This window comes from Mytilus trossulus, chromosome 1 (genome assembly GCF_036588685.1).
Source record: "Mytilus trossulus isolate FHL-02 chromosome 1, PNRI_Mtr1.1.1.hap1, whole genome shotgun sequence".
Lineage (NCBI taxonomy): Eukaryota > Metazoa > Mollusca > Bivalvia > Mytilida > Mytilidae > Mytilus > Mytilus trossulus.
This window is the reverse complement of record NC_086373.1, coordinates 1,385,720-1,404,607: the sequence shown is the minus strand read 5'-3', so window position 1 is coordinate 1,404,607 and position 18,888 is coordinate 1,385,720. Positions and strand designations below refer to the sequence as shown.

Sequence of the window (18,888 nt, the reverse complement as noted above, 5' to 3'; positions counted from 1 at the left end):
TTCTCGTTTTTATTTACACGGCCGACACTCGGCTAACCGAGAGATTGGTCGGTTAATCTATATTGAGTATGCGGCTATATGGGCGATTGGTCTGTTAATCGGGTTGGTAATACGTCTGTTAAGAGTAAAACGCACAATTTCATGTTAAACTTTGTTAAATATACAGAATTTTGGCATGTTATAAGAACCAAATCATAAAAACAATGTCGTCTGACAAAATGATATATATATATTATACAACATTGTTCATAAAATTGTGTAAGTTAAGAGTTATTTAGCCACGACAATAGTTTTGCTACCCTTATATTTTCCCATTGAAAAAGTTAAGAATAAGATGTTCCTGAGGGGAAAAAAATTACAATACAGTGCAAAAGTATCCTTCTAGTAAGAGCCTTTTTATTTTGACTTGCCTTGCATTTTATTGAAGGGTGTGTCAAGTCAATATAGCGTGATTGGCCGCTGGAATATGCTTGCATTTATTATTAATGTTTTCAATCAACCTTAATTTTTAATTTGTGTCTGTTCAAAGTAGCACGTTCTTAAATCCGACTAAAAGTGTCTTTCTAATACAACACAGGGTACATATAACGTGTTGTCGTTCTCATATGCATATGAAATTTTTCACTGGACGTTAAACCCTAATATGTCAGAATCATCCAATTGGTTCTTTTCTCATAATACTTAATCATATGTTGTTAACAAATCATTCTGAAGAAGTAAATGGAAAAGAGCGAATGCAGCTACATTTGGTTATCTTAAGTTTTAATTCATTTTATTCCGTTTAGTTCCTTCTTACATACAATGTAAGTCCAGAGGAGAACTGCAGCAGTTGTCCGCGTGTAAACTACTAGCATTTGTTCAAAATTTGAGTACATCGAAATCTAGAGATGTTTAATGTCTGTATTCTGAGGGTTCATGCATATTTATTAGTTAGAAACATGGTCTATGGAAGAATATTCGGAAACTTTCTTTCTGTTCATTTGAAACATTTGTTCTTCTTATCTGTAATAGCATCCTGCAATTAAGAGCACCTCCATACGGGGTATTCAATAAATTTAAAAACATGACAATAACGTACTTTACACTGATCGCTAACTCACTTATATGCTATATGATAATACAATAAATAGTTGAAATTATATAGAGAAAAAAACGAAATAGCTATCCAAATGTATTATTTTTAAAGATTGATAATGATTCAAAACATAGACACATGGACCCCAGTCTTCCAAAAATTCATAAAACTAATTTAGAAATAATTAATGAGGCATTGCGAAAAAGTCAACAAGTATGATACAATGTACATTAATTAATGTTCCTTTCGACCAATCACCAAAAGGTTTAACTCTTCCACGAGATGGATTAAGATTGGGAAATGAATTGACCATAAATAAAAGCCATTATTGAAGAGGCATAACTTTTGAATTCTAGATACAACAGATTTCATTAATAAAATAGAGTCGCACAAGATAAAAAGGTAATGCATTCTTATTGCCTATCATAATAATGATGATGTAACGTAAATGTACACAAATATAATCATTGTTAATTTAAAAGAAACGGTTACCAAATCAATGGATTAGAATTAATTGATACACAAGAATATCTTTTAAAGATTCCCAACAAAAAAGGTTTAACTGCATTTGTTAAATTATTTCTAAGAAAATTATACAAGCAAGTTATACATGTAAGAGCGCCAATGGGTGGTATATTTTTACCATTATGCACATATCTTCATCAAATTAATTGCATTTTTTTTTTAACTAAACAACGAAAAACAGACACGATAATAAGCAAAAAAAAACAGGCTCCTGATTTCGGACAGGTATAATAAGTATACATGTATAAGCAGCAAATTGAATGTTTTAGCTGGATTCAAAGCCATTTCTAATGTGGAACAGGGTTTTACTGCATGCACAAAACAAATGATTAAAAGTAGATTTTGTCTTATTGGTATTATAAACATTCAACATTCTATATGAAACAAAATCCCGCTGCAAATGTTTGCACCTGTCCTTAGCCAGGAATCTGATGTACAGTAATTGTCGTCTGTTTATGTAGTCCATACGTGTTTCTCGTTTCTCGTTTTTATATAGATTGACTGTTAAATTTCCCATTAGAATGGTTTTATACAGTATATAATAGTAATTTTTGGGGTCCTTTTTAGCTTGCTGTTAGGTGTGAGCCAAGGCTCTGTGTTAAATGCCGTACCTTGACCTATACTGGTTTACTTTTATAAAAGAGGTACAAAAGATACCAAAGGGAGAGTCAACTCATAAATCTAAAACAAACTGACAACGCCATGGCTAAAAATGAAAAAGACAAACAGACAAACAATAGTACACATGACACAACATAGAACACCAAAGGATAAACAACACGAACCCCACCAAAAACTAGGGGTGATCTCAGGTGCTCCGGAAGCGTAAGCAGATTATAAATTGTTACTAGTGCAGCGGAACTCGGTCATAGTTTATTTATTGTGATGTAAACACCAGTTGTCTTTCCCTATTCATTGTGTTTCTATGTGTATATACGTTTCTCCATATTTGGAGCACCGTCTATTACTTAAAACACCCATAAAATTGGTATGATCTTGATTTTCACCCCTTTAAGTATAATGGACCGTTCCATATCGTAGTATTTAAACCAGCTCAAGACAGAGAAACTTTTTCAGTTTTATGTGGACCGTTGAAGTGTTAACATCGGGGTTAAATATTCCAACTGGTAAGTAGAGTGAATAAAGTGATTCCAAAGGATATATAAATATTATTGGGATTTTTATGTGGATATTGCAATAGTGATTGTGATACAATGTATAAAGTGAATCTGATATATATATAAGTGGTTCTTGTATTAATGAGAATACAAGGTGTATACTTGCTGATGTTGCAAGTTGTACTATGTGGAAGTGTGAATACTTCATAGATTTGTATTAGTGACAATACAAGGTGTTTACTTACTGGTGTTGCAAGTTGTATTATTGTGAAAGTGCACTGTGTTTAACCTTACCAGTTGGGTAATATTCATTGTGTGGGAACTCAAAGGGATAGTTAGTGCGTGAGTTCAGCTGTGTTGATATATATATTCCTTGTGCATTGAAGGATTTGTGCAAGTGTCATTGTGTTAATGTGGTTAGTTGCAGACTAACAAGGTGATATTGGTGGACGTTGTAAATAGAAGTTGTATATATGTGATTTTGGGTTCATACGTTTTGTGTAATACTTACTTGATGCATGTTGCAAAGTAATCTGTTGGTGACATGATGTAATAAAGGGCCGTATGCATGTTGCATAATAATCTGTTAGTGACATTGTGAATAAATCGGTCTGATACATGTTTTATAGTGATTGCATAGTGACATTGCGTATATATATTCTGTTATGAAACATTGTGTTTGTGCATTGTTATGGAACGCCGCAACTGTCTTATAGTGTAAATATTTAATGTGTTCTGTCGCTTTGCCGTTACGTCCTGTTATTTCTTCTTTATGTTATGTGCAGATGCCTTTATATCCTGACACGGCATCTCTGTGTTATGTCAAATTAGTAATTTGTTTGGTCAAACAATTGTATGATATGTCATTGCTAAACTTTGTTCTGTAAAATGTTCATTACATTATGCTGTAACTACTATATATTCTGTGAATACTTCGGAACTTTATGATCAACCACCTTTACATTCTCTCATATTTTATCTATGTTGTGTCTATTCTTCTTTTACGTAAGTCAGTTAATAATTGCGTCCTGTCTCGAGTGTTATTGTTATGTCAAATGTTCTCAACGTTTTGTTTTGATACAACTTTGTTCTATGTAAATCTCATGATATTATAGTCTTTTGGCGTTATGTTGTGTTTATACATATGTATCTCAAGTTAAAAACATAATACATCATGGTATAATTCATATGCGTTTTGCCGTTCAGCTGATACTCTCTGTGAGCATTCATTACGTCATGTGCAAATGGTTTTTACATTATGTGCAAAAAACTAATACGGTTTGTGCAAACCTCGTTTACCTTATGTGGAAACATTGTTCACCCTATGTGCAAACATCGTTTACCTTATGTGCAAACACCTATTACATTATCAGCAAATACCTATTAAGTTATGTATAAAAACTTCATCATTATGTGCAAATACTGTTACGTTATGTGCAAATACCGCTTAAATTATTTGCAAACACCATGAAAGTTATGTGCAAATGCCTATTACATTATGTCCAAACATCTATTATGTTAGGTGCACACACCTATTACGTTATGTCTAAACACCTATTACGTTATGTGCAAACACCTATTACGTTCTGGTAAACGCTTTTTTGACACAGATTAAAACAAAACGCATCAGTGATATACACTTTCAAAACTATAAGTTTTAGCTTTCTTTAAAGCTCTGAACTACTTCGCTGTATTCTTTTTCCGACGTAGTCGGTATAGTTTCTGTTTGTGCCCTTTGAACTTAAGGACGCTTAACTATGGCAACAAAATACGCATGCTCGAAAATCATTTCTGTGATTGGACAAAATGATCTCATGGTGGATGATTTGGTTGTGTTTGAAAACACGTCTCGTTATTTATATCGTGATGGAAAGCAAGTGAAAAACTATAAATATTTGAACTAGATCTTACAAAGATTTATATTTTTATTAAAATAATTGTTTCTCCAATAGCTCTTTGCATCCATGACAGCTGTTTATTCGGGATAATTATAATCTTTTTAATGTAAACTTTGTTGTACGAACGTACATGACTTTTAGAACGCACCTACGCATGTGAGATTTCCGCGGGGTTTTGGTGAATGTAAACACAAAGATACGAGGATTAAGAATACTGAACGCAAATATTTTTTTTAGGTGTCATCACAATATTCTTATATATTATTGCCCTAGTATAACCAGACTAAGTATAGAATTTTTTGTAGTTACATTCAGATGGAGATTTAATTAAAGAGATCCTGCATCATTAAGTCATTGTGCTTCTGAAGGTTATCGAAATGATAGTTTTAAACATATACTCAAATTTAAATAGGTCGGATATCTTTTTTAAAGATAGTTCTTGTTCAAGGTAATGTTCGCGGCAACCTAGCGTGGTTTTGAATAGCCAACGAAACAAAAAACGCAGTGCCATAAAAACACACAGAACAAGCGCACAACTTAGTCCATTGTCGGTGCATATATTGTGCTACATATATAGAGAGATACTTTTTAAACTACGATTTGATCTATCTATATGTTACTGATTTTTCTGATTATTTTTATCATTCTATGATATTGATAAATGTTGCCCTCAACCCGGAACAGATTGAATGTTTTATTTTTACTCACAAATTTTAAATTAAGTGCAACACTTGCAAGTTTAAACGAGTAAAACTTGGGTGCGTAATTGCATGAGCATTTTTTGTTTGCGTTTCTATCTTATAGCATTAAAGAGTCTTCTTTAAAATTTACGGACGAAGAATGTTTCGGATGATGTTCCCAATGTTTCTTTGAAACGATACGAATATATAAAGTTCTGTAAAAACTAAGAAAAAACTTACACTTGTCAGAAAATACACTAGACCGGGTAACATGTTGAATTACTTTAGAGAACTTTAAGACAAATTCGCTAGACATCAGTTCCGTGCATAGTGGCAAAATGCACAATTTAAATGTTTGAAAGAAAACTTATCATCTATACAATATTAGCACTGTAATATAATTCATGACTATTCCAAAAAGTACGGTTGCAAACTTATCTTCAGCGCAACTAGATATTTATGTATGTGTCTTTCATTTATCGAAATAGAGGTAGACGGAGTAGAAACTTTGCCGGATATTTCATGTACTATCACTTTATATTATCGATTCAGTATACATGTAAGTCACGCAATTGGTTTTAAATGTTACTAAACCGACATTTGTTTCAAACACGGATATATAATTTTTATTCAAAAATAATATTTCGAAACTTCGTGAAAGGGACATTAGGACGCAGCCGGGGGCTTTTTCAAGTAGACAAGATTTTTTTTTCGCGGGAACGAAATAATACAATCTGTGGTAGATTTTTTTAAATATTGCGGAAAACATTTGAACGACACTAAGAAACTATATTTACATATTGTTTTCGGGGCCTTTTATTGTTGACTATATGGTATGGGCTTTGTTCATTGTTGAAGGCCGTTCGTTGACTTAAAATTGTAAATTTCTGTGTCATTTTGGTCTCTTGTGGAGAGAAGTCTCATTGGCAGTCATACTACGTCTCCTTTTTTTTATCAACTTATTTTCCGTTCACATTTTCCGTAAAGAAATGAGGGTGCATTTTGTTTTTTACATGTAGTTTTTTTTTGCTTCGAATAACAGGGCAGAACTCGGGAGTATAGATCGTGAGACAATATCTTTTAAATCGTTCCTAATATCAATAGTCTTTATCAATTTTTTTCTTCTTTGAAAGGTGCTTATTTGACAGTTACGTACCTGTCATGTTATTCTTGTGAAAACTATTTGTTTGGTACTTTCAAAGACTGCATACATATTCCATTTGAAGTATAAGGCCACCATACCGACAATTGTCGAGAACAACTAAAGCCGTTATTGGGGTACCGCAGAAGATGTGGTATGATTGCCAATGAGACAATTAACTCTCCACAAGAGAACAAAATAACACAGACATCAATAATTATAGGTCACCGTACGGCCTTCAACAATGAGTAAAGCCCATGCCGCATAGTCAGCTATAAGAGGCCCCGCAATGACAATGTAAAACAATTCAAACTGGAAAACTAAGAGCTGTATTTTATTTAAAATGAACGAAATACAAATATGTAACACACAAACAACCGACAACCACTGAATTACGAGCTCCTGACTACATGGACTAGGGACAGGCACATACATACATAGTGTGGCGGGGTTAAACATGTTATCAGGATCCAAACCCTCCCCTAACCAGACAGGTACATTAACTTTACTTATTCTAGAAGTATTTTTGTAGCGTCTAAACCATGATTGTTTTTTTTTTAGCGATAACGTATGTTGCGCTTATAGACACGAACATCGCTCGTAACGGCTACATATTGCAGATTAGCAACGCAAGTAAAGACGTATTAATGATTGATATTTCAATTTTCAATTTCAGTGTGTAATATATGCATAATAAAACGACCATGAATTAATTACATTTGATCTGAAATGTAAAACACACAGTTAATTTTCCGGCATTTGATGGCTTAATATCCTCAGAAGAGAATAGTCTGTAAATATTTATCTAATGTACGCCAATAGTTGTTGCTGAATTTCAACCACATCATGAGGCAACCAAACATAATTTATATATGAAAAGTAATTATTTCAAGATAGCGTGTATGTCGACTGAAACTAAAAGGTCCGCCCTGTTATTCGAAGCAAAAAAAAAAGCTACATGTAAAAAACAAAATGCAACCTCATTTCTTTACGGAAAATGTGAACGGAAAATAAGTTGATATACAAAAAAAAAGAAGACGTGGATTGATTGCCAATGAGACAAATCTCCACAAGAGACCAACATGATGCAGAAATTAACAACTTTATGTCAACGTTAGGCCTTCAACAAAGCCCATACCGCATAGTCAACAATAAAAGGCCCCGAAAAGAATATGCAAAACAATTCAAACGAGAGCACTAACGGCCTTATTTATGTAATGTTCTTTTCCAATTGCACCAAGCGGGCCATTTCATAGGTCGCCATATCTTGCATACATAATCATAACATATAGTTTTTGAGGCGCCAAATTACATTTATTTATTATAGACTTTTGACAAGGTCAACACATAATATATACGTCTTTTCAGATTATATTGTCTGAGGACGAAGTTATTTTAACACAAATAAAGAGAAACATAAATAAAGTAAACAAATCTTTAATATTTATACACACGTACAGAAAAAGTGTGTTACCGCATGCGGAAGAATATCTCAAGAACGTTTGCGATATCACATGCAGAGTTATCTGTCTTTGCTTCCTCTTTCGTGGGACATTGAATGTTTTGCTGGAAAATATGAATGCCCACTCAAATGCAATCTATTACAAAAATCGAAATATTACAGAAGAGTGTCCACCATGCACTTGCACAGCACTATAACTAATATAGTGCAATTGAATGATATACAAATGGATGAAAATTATATATACATGTAACTGTAATTTACAAATATTAAAATAATGTATAACAAAAAAAAAAAGACTTTACTGATTTTTATGACTTCTACGATGAGGTTGAATTTATCATCCACGCGCAGAAAAAACTATCTATCTGTACTTTAACGTCACTTTCAGGTAAAGAGATGTGATTTGGTTTTCTGGGACAAGTGCTTGTAACTGTCCACAAGAACTTGCGGTTATCCGATGTTCAGTACTTCAGTGCTTTGATTCATATATTTAACATAAAGATGTTCTTAACTAGAAACAACACATAACAAGGGTTTTATATTTTTTACAAATGTCTTATTGTCCTTATATTATCTTGATTCACTTTGAGAGCTCGAATCGTATCAATGACATACTGCACATTTTAAGATTCTTGAAAACTGGGAGTTACCTGGCAATTGTTGCATGCATGGTGCTTTAAACTGATGAACAACAGGGTTCCAAAATTCCAATAATATTAAACATGACAAGTGAACTCTCTTAATTTATAATCAGTAGCAGGAAAATTACAGAAGAACTTCAGACTGTAATGATAACTGGAAGTCCATTCTTAAGTAAAACACAGGTCTTAACAAAATTTCTTTCCAGATACTAGCTTTTGATCACAAACAAGCGTCTGTCCAAGTTTGTTACAAATCCAAAAGAGTATAAGAAAGTTATTAAAATTTTAAAAACATTAACCACAGAGTGAATGTGTTGCTTCACAGTGTAAATGTATTATTTCCTGGCAGAAAATCTAAGTTTATTTATAAGTAAAATACGGAAAAAAATAAATTTAATTTTTACAAATTTTAATTCAGGATACATGTACATGTATCTTATGATCATAAACAAGCTTCTGTCTAAGTTTGGAAGAAATCCAGTATACATTTATGTAGTTTACGAAAGTTTTTACAATTTCAAAAGCTTTAACCACAAAGTGAATATTTGTGGACGCCGCCGCCGACGACGATGACGACACCGACGACGACGGAATCTAGGATCGCTATGTCTCGCTTTTTCGACTAAAGTCGAAGGCTCGACAAAAATGGCAATATTTTACAGAAACTGTCAAAACATATTGTAGAATGATAACATTGAAATCCAATAGAATATATTTGTATGAAACTTTATATTTTTTTATATAAGATTTGTCAGAATAATGATGTGCAGCAAATTCATTTTATGAACATTTGGCTTAATTGTGTATTTAGCTATATTGATCGAACCATTCCCGCTTATAACTAAACGCATCGAAGCTTACCGTTTATACCGTATATCCCGTAATATTCAATGAATTTAAGACTCTCCGTTCGGAAAATAAGTTTATGTTTCTAATTTATACGACGATATTCGTTGAAATATTGAACAAATAGATAAATCCATATCAACAACTGTGGAATAATGTATTGATTATAAATGTACTTTGTCGGTAAACGTGATTTTTTTTTGTACGAGCTTTAGAAATAGGACGAAAAGCGAGGCCATAAGGGGATCTATTGTTATTTATTTCCATGTCATTTTGGTATTTCGTGGAGAATTGTCTAATTGGCATTCACACCACATCCTTTTTAAAAGATAGTTAGTATTTTCTGAAATTCAAAGGAAAAATTAGGTTATGATGACCATTTTAGCCACGAAATTATCTATTTATTCTTATAGACAACAAAAGAAACGATATGTGCATCACTTATAAAAAAAATAATAGAAGAAAACAATAACAATTTACTAAATTATGTATTTTTTTTTTGTATCGTTCTTGATGACACGATTCGAAAAGTTACCAGACGAAATACGGATAAATGAAAGTCACTATTTGGAGTTTCAAGTTGCGGAATTTAATTTTGAGTATGGCCAGTGAAGGTTAAACAAGGCTGATAACCCTTTCTTTCAGATTAATATATGTATGCGTCATTTTTGTGGATTACAGGATAAGGCAGTTTTTAATATGAAAAAAACAGGTTTTTTTTCAGAAAATGCAGCTTTTTGTTACACCCGTCTACCTGTCTGATTGAAAATTGGATCAAATTTTTCCAACATCCCTGTGAGTTTTTAAAAAAATTGTCAGATAAGAGGGGCGGGTCACCTGAAGTGTGCGTTATGCAACCATAACGCACACTTTTAATATGGAGCAAAATAATTTCCCATTAAACTAAATACATAGTATGTATATAGCCTTTTTACACCATTCAATATAATTATTTCATAACGCACAACTTTTAATGGGGTTTGCATAACGCACACTTTTAATGTGGAGCAAAATAATTTCCCATAAAACTAAATACATAGTATTCAATATAATTATGAAAATCCACAGTTTGTTAAAAAGGTCCAACATTTAATTTTCTTCATTTTCAAAATGCATATCATTGATGCGTTTTATTTCAATCTATGTCAAAAAAGCGTTTACCAGAACGTAATAGGTGTTTGCACATAACGTAATAGGTGTTTGAACATAAAGTAATAGGTGTTTGCACATAACGTAATAGATGTTTGGACATAATGTAATAGGCATTTGCACATAATGTAATAGGCATTTGCACATAACTCACATGGTGTTTGCACATAATGTAAGCGGTATTTGCACATAACGTAATAGGTGTTTGCACATAACGTAATAGGCGTCTGGACATAAAGTAATAGGTGTTTGCACATAACGTAATAGATGTTTGGACATAATGTAATAGGCATTTGTACATAGCGTAATCGGTATTTGCACATAACTCACATGGTGTTTGCATATAATGTAAGCGGTATTTGCACATAACGTAATAGGTGTTTCCACATAACATAATAGGTGTTTGCACATAACGCAATAGATGTTTGGACATAATGTAATAGACATTTGCACATAACTCACATGGTGTTTGCACATAATGTAAGCGGTATTTGCACATAACGTAATAGGTGTTTGCACAAAACGTAATAGGTGTTTGGACATAAAGTAATAGGTGTTTGCACATAACGTAATAGATGTTTGGACATAATGTAATAGGCATTTGCACATAACTTACATGGTGTTTGCACATAATGTAAGCGGTATTTGCACATAACGTAATAGGTGTTTGCATATAACGCAATAGATGTTTGGACATAATCTAATAGGTATTTGCACATTACTTACATGGTGTTTGCACATAAGGTAAACAATTTTTGCACATAACGTAAACGAGGTTTGCACAAAACATATTAGTTGTTTGCACATAATGTAAAAGGCATTTGCACATGACGCAATGAATGCTCACAGAGAGTCCTTACTCTACGGCAAAACGCATATGAATTCTACCATGATGTATTATGTTTATCACTAGAGATACATCTGAATAAACACAACATAACGCCAAAAGACTATAATATCATGAGATTTACATAGAACAAAGGTGTATCACGACAAAACGTTTAGAACAGTTGACATAACAATAACACTTGAGACAGGACGCACTTATTAACTGACCTACGTAAAAGAAGAATAGACACAACATAGATAAAATATGAGAGAATGTAAAGGTGGTTGATCATAAAGTTCCGAAGTATTCACAGAATATATAGTAGTTACAGCATAATGTAATGCATATTTTACACAACAAAGTTTAGCAATGACATATCATACATTTGTTTGACCAAACAAATTACTAATTTGACATAACACAGAGATGCCGTGTCAGGACATAAAGGCATCTGCACATAACATAAAGACGAAATGACAGGATGTAAAGGCAAAGCGACATAACACATTAAATATTTACACTATAAGACAGTTCCGGCGTTCCATAATTGTGAATGATGTACTTCACCCGGTATTTTGATTTATGTGCATTGTGCTGTGTATATAGTTTTTGTTGTGAATCAATTTAAGGATGTGTAAATACAATGACTGAGGGAGACAAAGGAGAATCCAATTGGAAAGTCCATAATCACATGGCAAAATTAAATGAAAAAAAAACACATAAAAAACGAATGGACAAGAACTGTCATTGTCCTGACTTGGTACAGGCATTTACAAATGTAGAAAATTGAGGATTAAACCTGGGTTTAAAGCACTAAACCTCTCACATTGATGACAGTCTCGTCAATTTCTTTATATTTACAATGATGCGTGAACTTAACAGACATAAAATAGTTAAATTATGGGTACAGCAGTCATCATCGTGTAACAATTTTAAAAGGAACAATTTAACACTACACAAAAAACATCTATCTACAAAGACATTCATTGATTCCCGTGTCCGACGTCAGAAAATTGTATACGTCACATAACTTTGTCGTTCAATGTATGTACGAACAATTTTAAAATTCTAAATGGGTAATGATAGCGTACATGGTTAAAAATTCAAAAGATGTAAGAATTAATTTCAGAAATAGACCGAGATTTAAAATAGTCCAAAAGTTAAATAGAATTTATAAGAATTCACAAATAGTTTATTCCACTATGCGACTGAATAATTTTGACGTTTGTGTTTCAACGTATTTTCTAATTCAAAATAAAAATAAGCGTCATCCATTGGTAGTAGTTTGACCTTTCACGTTGGTAAAAATTAATATTGAAATAAAAACAATATTTATCTCCTCACTTTATATTTAACACCACTCAACATACCCAAGTTATCATGATTTACAATAAAAAGAAATCATTATCCTCCACACATGATAATGAAAACACTGAGATATAATTTACAATTCAGTCGAAATTAGAATTAGCATTAAAAAAAGTTCTAAGTTTCACGTACTGACTTTAAAAAAAAAAGCAACTTGTTATTTATTTAGCTCTTTTCTAGCAATGCATCACTCTCTACTGTCCTTATCTATTATTCTATATTCTGCGTTTGGATTCTCATGAGGGTCCGGATTTGGAGTGTTGTTAATTTCTTTATTCTTTAAATTGTTATGTCACTTTTCTCTACATTTTATTTATCTTACTCAATATTCTTTCTCTATTCTTTATATTTTAGCATCCCAATATATTTTGCTTACTGTTTAGTTTCATTACGACGTTTATCTCTGATTTATATACTGGTTACCAATGTGTATGACAAATTGATGTCATTCATGACAATTAAACAGCATCCACATGATATATGCGACCATTCTTGGATGTAATTGATATTACTTTACTATTACAATTTTGAAACTATTTTTTATCCATTTTCAATTTCAATTGTCTTAATCGTTCATTGTACATCTGTTTCCGTATATGTTATGTTTCTTTTTTCATGTGTTGTTTTCGTATATGTTATGTTTTATTTTCCATGTGTTGTTTCCGTATTTGTTATGTTTCATTTTCCGATAACACCCCATATAGCAAAAACAAAAAAAATACTTGTATTGCCATTCATAACTCTTAACAGACCAATTAACAGACCGGGTTTTATACATCCAACCAATTAACAGACCAGGTTTCATATAAAAATTGATTAATGTCATTAAAATACAGATTTTCGTGAAGATTTTTCACACAATGATATTGATATGGTTAACAAACATAATGTCTGTTTTCTTTTAATGTTCAATATATTGTTCAAGTAAATTTAAACAACGTGTCATTTTGTGTCCATTTTGTGTGTGTAAAATGTGTACAAATTTATTGATGAGTAACCCGCCTATTCACTTTATAGATCGTTTATCGAAGCTAGAAAAAAAAATTACACTACAGGTTTTAGTACATTGAATTGTTTTGTCAGACATGAATAATTTTTATGACCAAAATAGATTTAAAAAGTTATACATTGAAACATACTGAACTTGCAATGATTTTTTCTCGACAACACCTGATTAACAGATTTAGCCAACCCGATTAACAGACCAACCGTCGATATAGCCTCATACTCATTATAGATTAACCGACCAATGTCTCGGTTAGCCGAGTGCCGGCCGTGATATAGACTAGAGCGTTGATGCTCCCATTTGAATGTTTTTACACATGTCATTTCGGGGGCCTTCTATATCATACTGTTCCAGTGTGAGCTAAAGCTCTGTCTAGAAGACCATACGTTTACCTTCGATGGTTTCCTTTAACAAGTTGTGACTTGGATGAGATAGGTGTCTCATTCGCACTCATACCACACATTCTTATATCTATATAGATGAAAAGAACAGTTTTGATTTATCATTTGTTTATATATAAATACATCAATATAGCTATATAAAGGCAACAGTAGTATACCGTGCTTCAAGCATCATAAATCGATTGAGAACAAATCCAGGTTACAACCTTAAACTGAGGGAAACACATCAAATATAAGAGGAGAACTACGGCACAACAAAAACTCAACACTAAATTGTAACACACAAAAACACGAACTATAATTTAACAATGGTCATTTTCCGTTCTTATGTTTTGTCAATATATATTATTTGTCTGAAATAGTATTTCTTTTATGTTTGATAAAAAAAAGAATTAATATATTAAAAAAGATGTGGTATGATTGCCAATCTGACAACTGTCAACAAGGGACCAAAATGACACAGACATTAACAGCTATAGGTCACTGTACGGCATTCAACAATGAACAAAGATCATACCGCATAGTCAGCTACATAATAAAAGGCCCCGATATGACAATGAAAAACAATTCAAACGACAAAACCAACGGCCTTATTTACATAAACAAATGAATGAAAAACAGATATGTAACACATAAACAAACGACCACTGAATTACAGGCTCCTGACTTGGGACAGGCACATACCTAAATAATGTACGTTTGTTATTGTTCCTTCATCCAAGCATATCTTTGATGTGTAGGATGAAGGTCATTGTTAAAATATGAGCCTGAGTCACGAAAGTAATGAATTATCTGAACTTCTCTATGAGAGGTGAAGCTTACATGTACTATCTCTGTTTAAAGAAATAAACTATAACCACCAGACCATATATGGCCAGTAACCTTGACCCTTGTATATAAGCACTTGTTCGATAATAATTTGTTATAATTTAAAGTTAGTTTGTGTCGAACATAAAACCATTTGGAAAAGGGTGGGTCTGACTGATAATGTCTAGGTTGGAAATTATTTACTTTCGAGCATCGGGGTCATATTCTAAGAATGACCTTCATCCTGCACATCCAAGATATGCTTGGATGAAGAAACATTCTCATTCATAAACTTGAAACTACGAAAAGTTCCATAAAAAGTAAACAGACTTAGATGAATTTCTAACATGTTTTGTACACAAAACATAATAACTCATTGTCTTTATTAAAACCCTTGAACACCTCAATTGATAGACTATTACCAGGATTAAACTTTGATAATTACGCCAGACGCTCGAATCCAAAAAATGTTTAAAGGACCAAATACAGTAACAAGTTGAAGAGCATTGAGGACCAAAAATTCCTAAAAGTTTTGCCAAATACAGCTAAGGTTATCTTTTCCTGAGGTAGAAAAGCCTTAGTTTTTTTCAAAAATGCAAAGGTTTTGTTGACAGTTAATTTAAATTTATGAACATATCAATGATAGCTCAAGTCAACATAGAAGTGCTGACTACTAGGTTTTTGATACCCTCGGGGAAATAAATCTCCACCAGCAGTGGTATCGACCCAGTGGTTGCAAAAAAACTCATCATAGATACCAGGATTAAACTTTTATAATTACGCCAGACACGCGTTTCGTCTCAAAAAAGACTCTTCAGTGACGCTCTAATCGAAAAATGGTTAAAGGGCCAAATACAGTAACAAGTTATAGAGCATTGAGGACCAAAAAGTCCTTAAGGTTTTGCCAAATACAGCTAAGGTTATCTATTCCTGAGATAGAAAAGCCTTAGTTTTTCAAAAATTCTAAGTTTTGTTTAGAGTTCATTTATATTTATGAACATATTAATGATAACCCAAGTCAACACAGAAATGCTTACTACTGGACTTGTGATACCCGCGGGGAAATAACTGTTCAATACACCTTATCGCTATTTCCGCTTGACCCGAGAATCTGTTCCGCTTGAACTATTGGCGTCATACAACAATCACTTTTCCATTGTGGCGTCAGACATTTTGAATTATGACGTCAAAATTTTACGGGACCCTGTGTGATGTCCAGTAATGGCGGACAAATAGCGATAAGGTGTATTGCAGATTCAGGTTTAAGCAACCTTTCACATATATGGTAAACAAACAAAACAAGTTTATCTACTTCATAAAGGATAAATCTGTTTCAACATAGACCAAGTAAAATTTAACATTGAACATGCAGAATATGAAAAGATTCTGTTTCACAAAAAAAATCAATAATCAATAACATCCTTTTCAGATGGTGATAAGGAATTGGTTCTCCTTTGAACACACCAAATAATGAAATTTCTCAAAAGAAAGAATAAAAGCCTCTTGAAATTTGATATTATACGTATATCGGCTAGTATAGTGTAATGGTGTTTTACATCATTTACCTGAAAACTTCTATTTATAAGTAATTTCTGAATACAATACACATGTTTTACCCTACCGCACAATCACTACTGCAGGTGTTGGCTCCTTCATATTTGTATGATATGCACAGTTAAATTTAGTCTTTTCCTGATGGGATGGCATTCTGCAGTATGCAAAATCGTTACAAATCTTCATGCTCAGCATTGTAACTAGCAAATTCATTAAAATTGGTCTAAGCAAAGAAAACCAATTCTGAGCCGGCCAAAAAGGAATATTCAAAATAGCCTTCTGAACTTTATCACCAATAATTCTCCCCAACAAGAAAAAAGAGGGGAAAATATAAGGTCTTAATTCCGACCATGAAAAGTAAAAGCATCTAAAAAAAAAAAGAGCTTGTTGGTCAAACGACAGAGAAACAAATCTACAGATTTGAACATGAAAACGTGATACAAAAACAAATTTCTTTCTTTTTTCAATTGCCATTCTGTTTAAAATCTGTAAAATTTCTAGACATATGATAACCATCAAATTTATTCTTTCCAGGAATATAATGAGCTGTAATAAATATGTTATTTTTGGAACACCAAGCCTAAATAATGAAATATCTGTAGTAAACCTGTGAAGTGAGAAAGAGGTTATACCTCCTATTGCATGACAAAAGCTACTGAAATTGTATTGTCTGATTGTATAACAATATGACAAGACGCTTTGTGACTAAAAAGTGCTCTCCAAAAGAAAAATATAGCCAACAATTCTAAGTAATGTATATAAAATGAGCTTACGTTCTAAGAAGCTCCATCTACCACCAGAACTTTTTTGCTCAAATTTGAACCCTCAACCCTTCTGATGAATGAGGCATCTGGTCTATTCCAAAAAAACGTATTTGCATGGGTCTTATCAATTTTCAATTTCTGATTTTATATTGCTAAAATGTCACCTATTGATGATACTAATCACTGTAACAAATATTCAGTTCTTCAACATTGTTTCTCGCCATGTTTCTACAATGTAATATTTCCGCAGAAACTGCATTTAAAACATGTGCAAAAAGACGAATATATGATGCAAAATATCAAAATATCTTTATACAGTTACGCAATTCTATATAAGAATAATATCCAAGGGAGATAATTTTCCAATTTATCATCTCACAGAAAGAAAATAAAATTACTCAGTATCAATAATGAGACGGAAAAAAACAATATGTGTTCAAGGAATGAGAACAGACTTCTTGAGTTTATTCCGAAGCACAGTTTATCAAGCATATGCACCAATTTTTTGTTGTATTCACAGTACAGCTATTTAGATTCTGATCCATGATAAAAGAATCATCAATGTAACTATATAATGTATATACTTTAAACGACATTGCGTAGACAGGTTTTAACGCCTCATTAAAAACTCTTGATGTAGAAAATCCTAAACAAAGAACATAAAAATCATTTAAATATCCTTTCCACATGAATTACAAAATATTAGATATTACCTTATTGATACTAAAATATGCATCTGTGATATGATATATAGATGTTAGCTATATATATATATATAAACGAGTCTAAATTGAAAACTACGTTCAAACCTATGAATGCGTTGGATAAAAACCGCAATTTTTATACGTGTGCATGTTAAACAAATTTCGTTGTAGAAGGGTCTAAAAACAGCACAAACAACATTTTCCAAAAGACCAAAAAAGTGAAAAAGTATATTTAAACAAAACGCATTTGACTAACAGGTCGAACAACTGATGTTCTTTAACCCTATATATATATATATATATAGCGGGACGGCTGCAGTGCAGGCGATTTGGTGTCACGATATCACAGTAGCATGGGTTCGAATCCCGGCGAGGGAAGAACCAAAAATTTGCGAAAGCAAATTTACAGATCTAACATTGTTGTGTTGATGTTTAGAAGAGTTGTATATACATTATGTACACAGCCATGTATCACCATCATTGATGGCGATCCGATGGATACATCTGTTGTAGGGTTGTCACTGACTCAGACGTACTTATGAATATAATTATTTTCTGTGACTGTATCTTACATTAATTTGTAGGATCCTTTACTATAGATAATTTAGCTGATCTGTAACAATAACATCTTCATGCCTTATATATCATGTACTGTAGTACGCCGCTAGATTAAAACTGACGTGGAAAGGTAACATATGTCCACCGAAAGCTCTTTTTTTGAGAGCCCAGGTGGTCGTGTGGTCTAGCGGGACTGCTGCAGTGCAGGCGATTTGGTGTCACGATATCACAGTAGCATGGGTTCGAATCCCGGCGAGGGAAGAACCAAAAATTTGCGAAAGCAAATTTACAGATCTAACATTGTTGTGTTGATGTTTAGAAGAGTTGTATATACATTATGTACACAGCCATGTATCACC

General features: G+C 32.7%; 1 protein-coding gene across 1 annotated transcript in view; it reads right to left on the bottom strand.

Annotated features, from left to right (window-relative positions):
• Positions 1 to 18,888, bottom strand: part of LOC134698876 (uncharacterized) — a 249,622-nt gene that overhangs the window by 106,102 nt on the left and 124,632 nt on the right. The gene's annotated exons all lie outside the window — the stretch shown is intronic.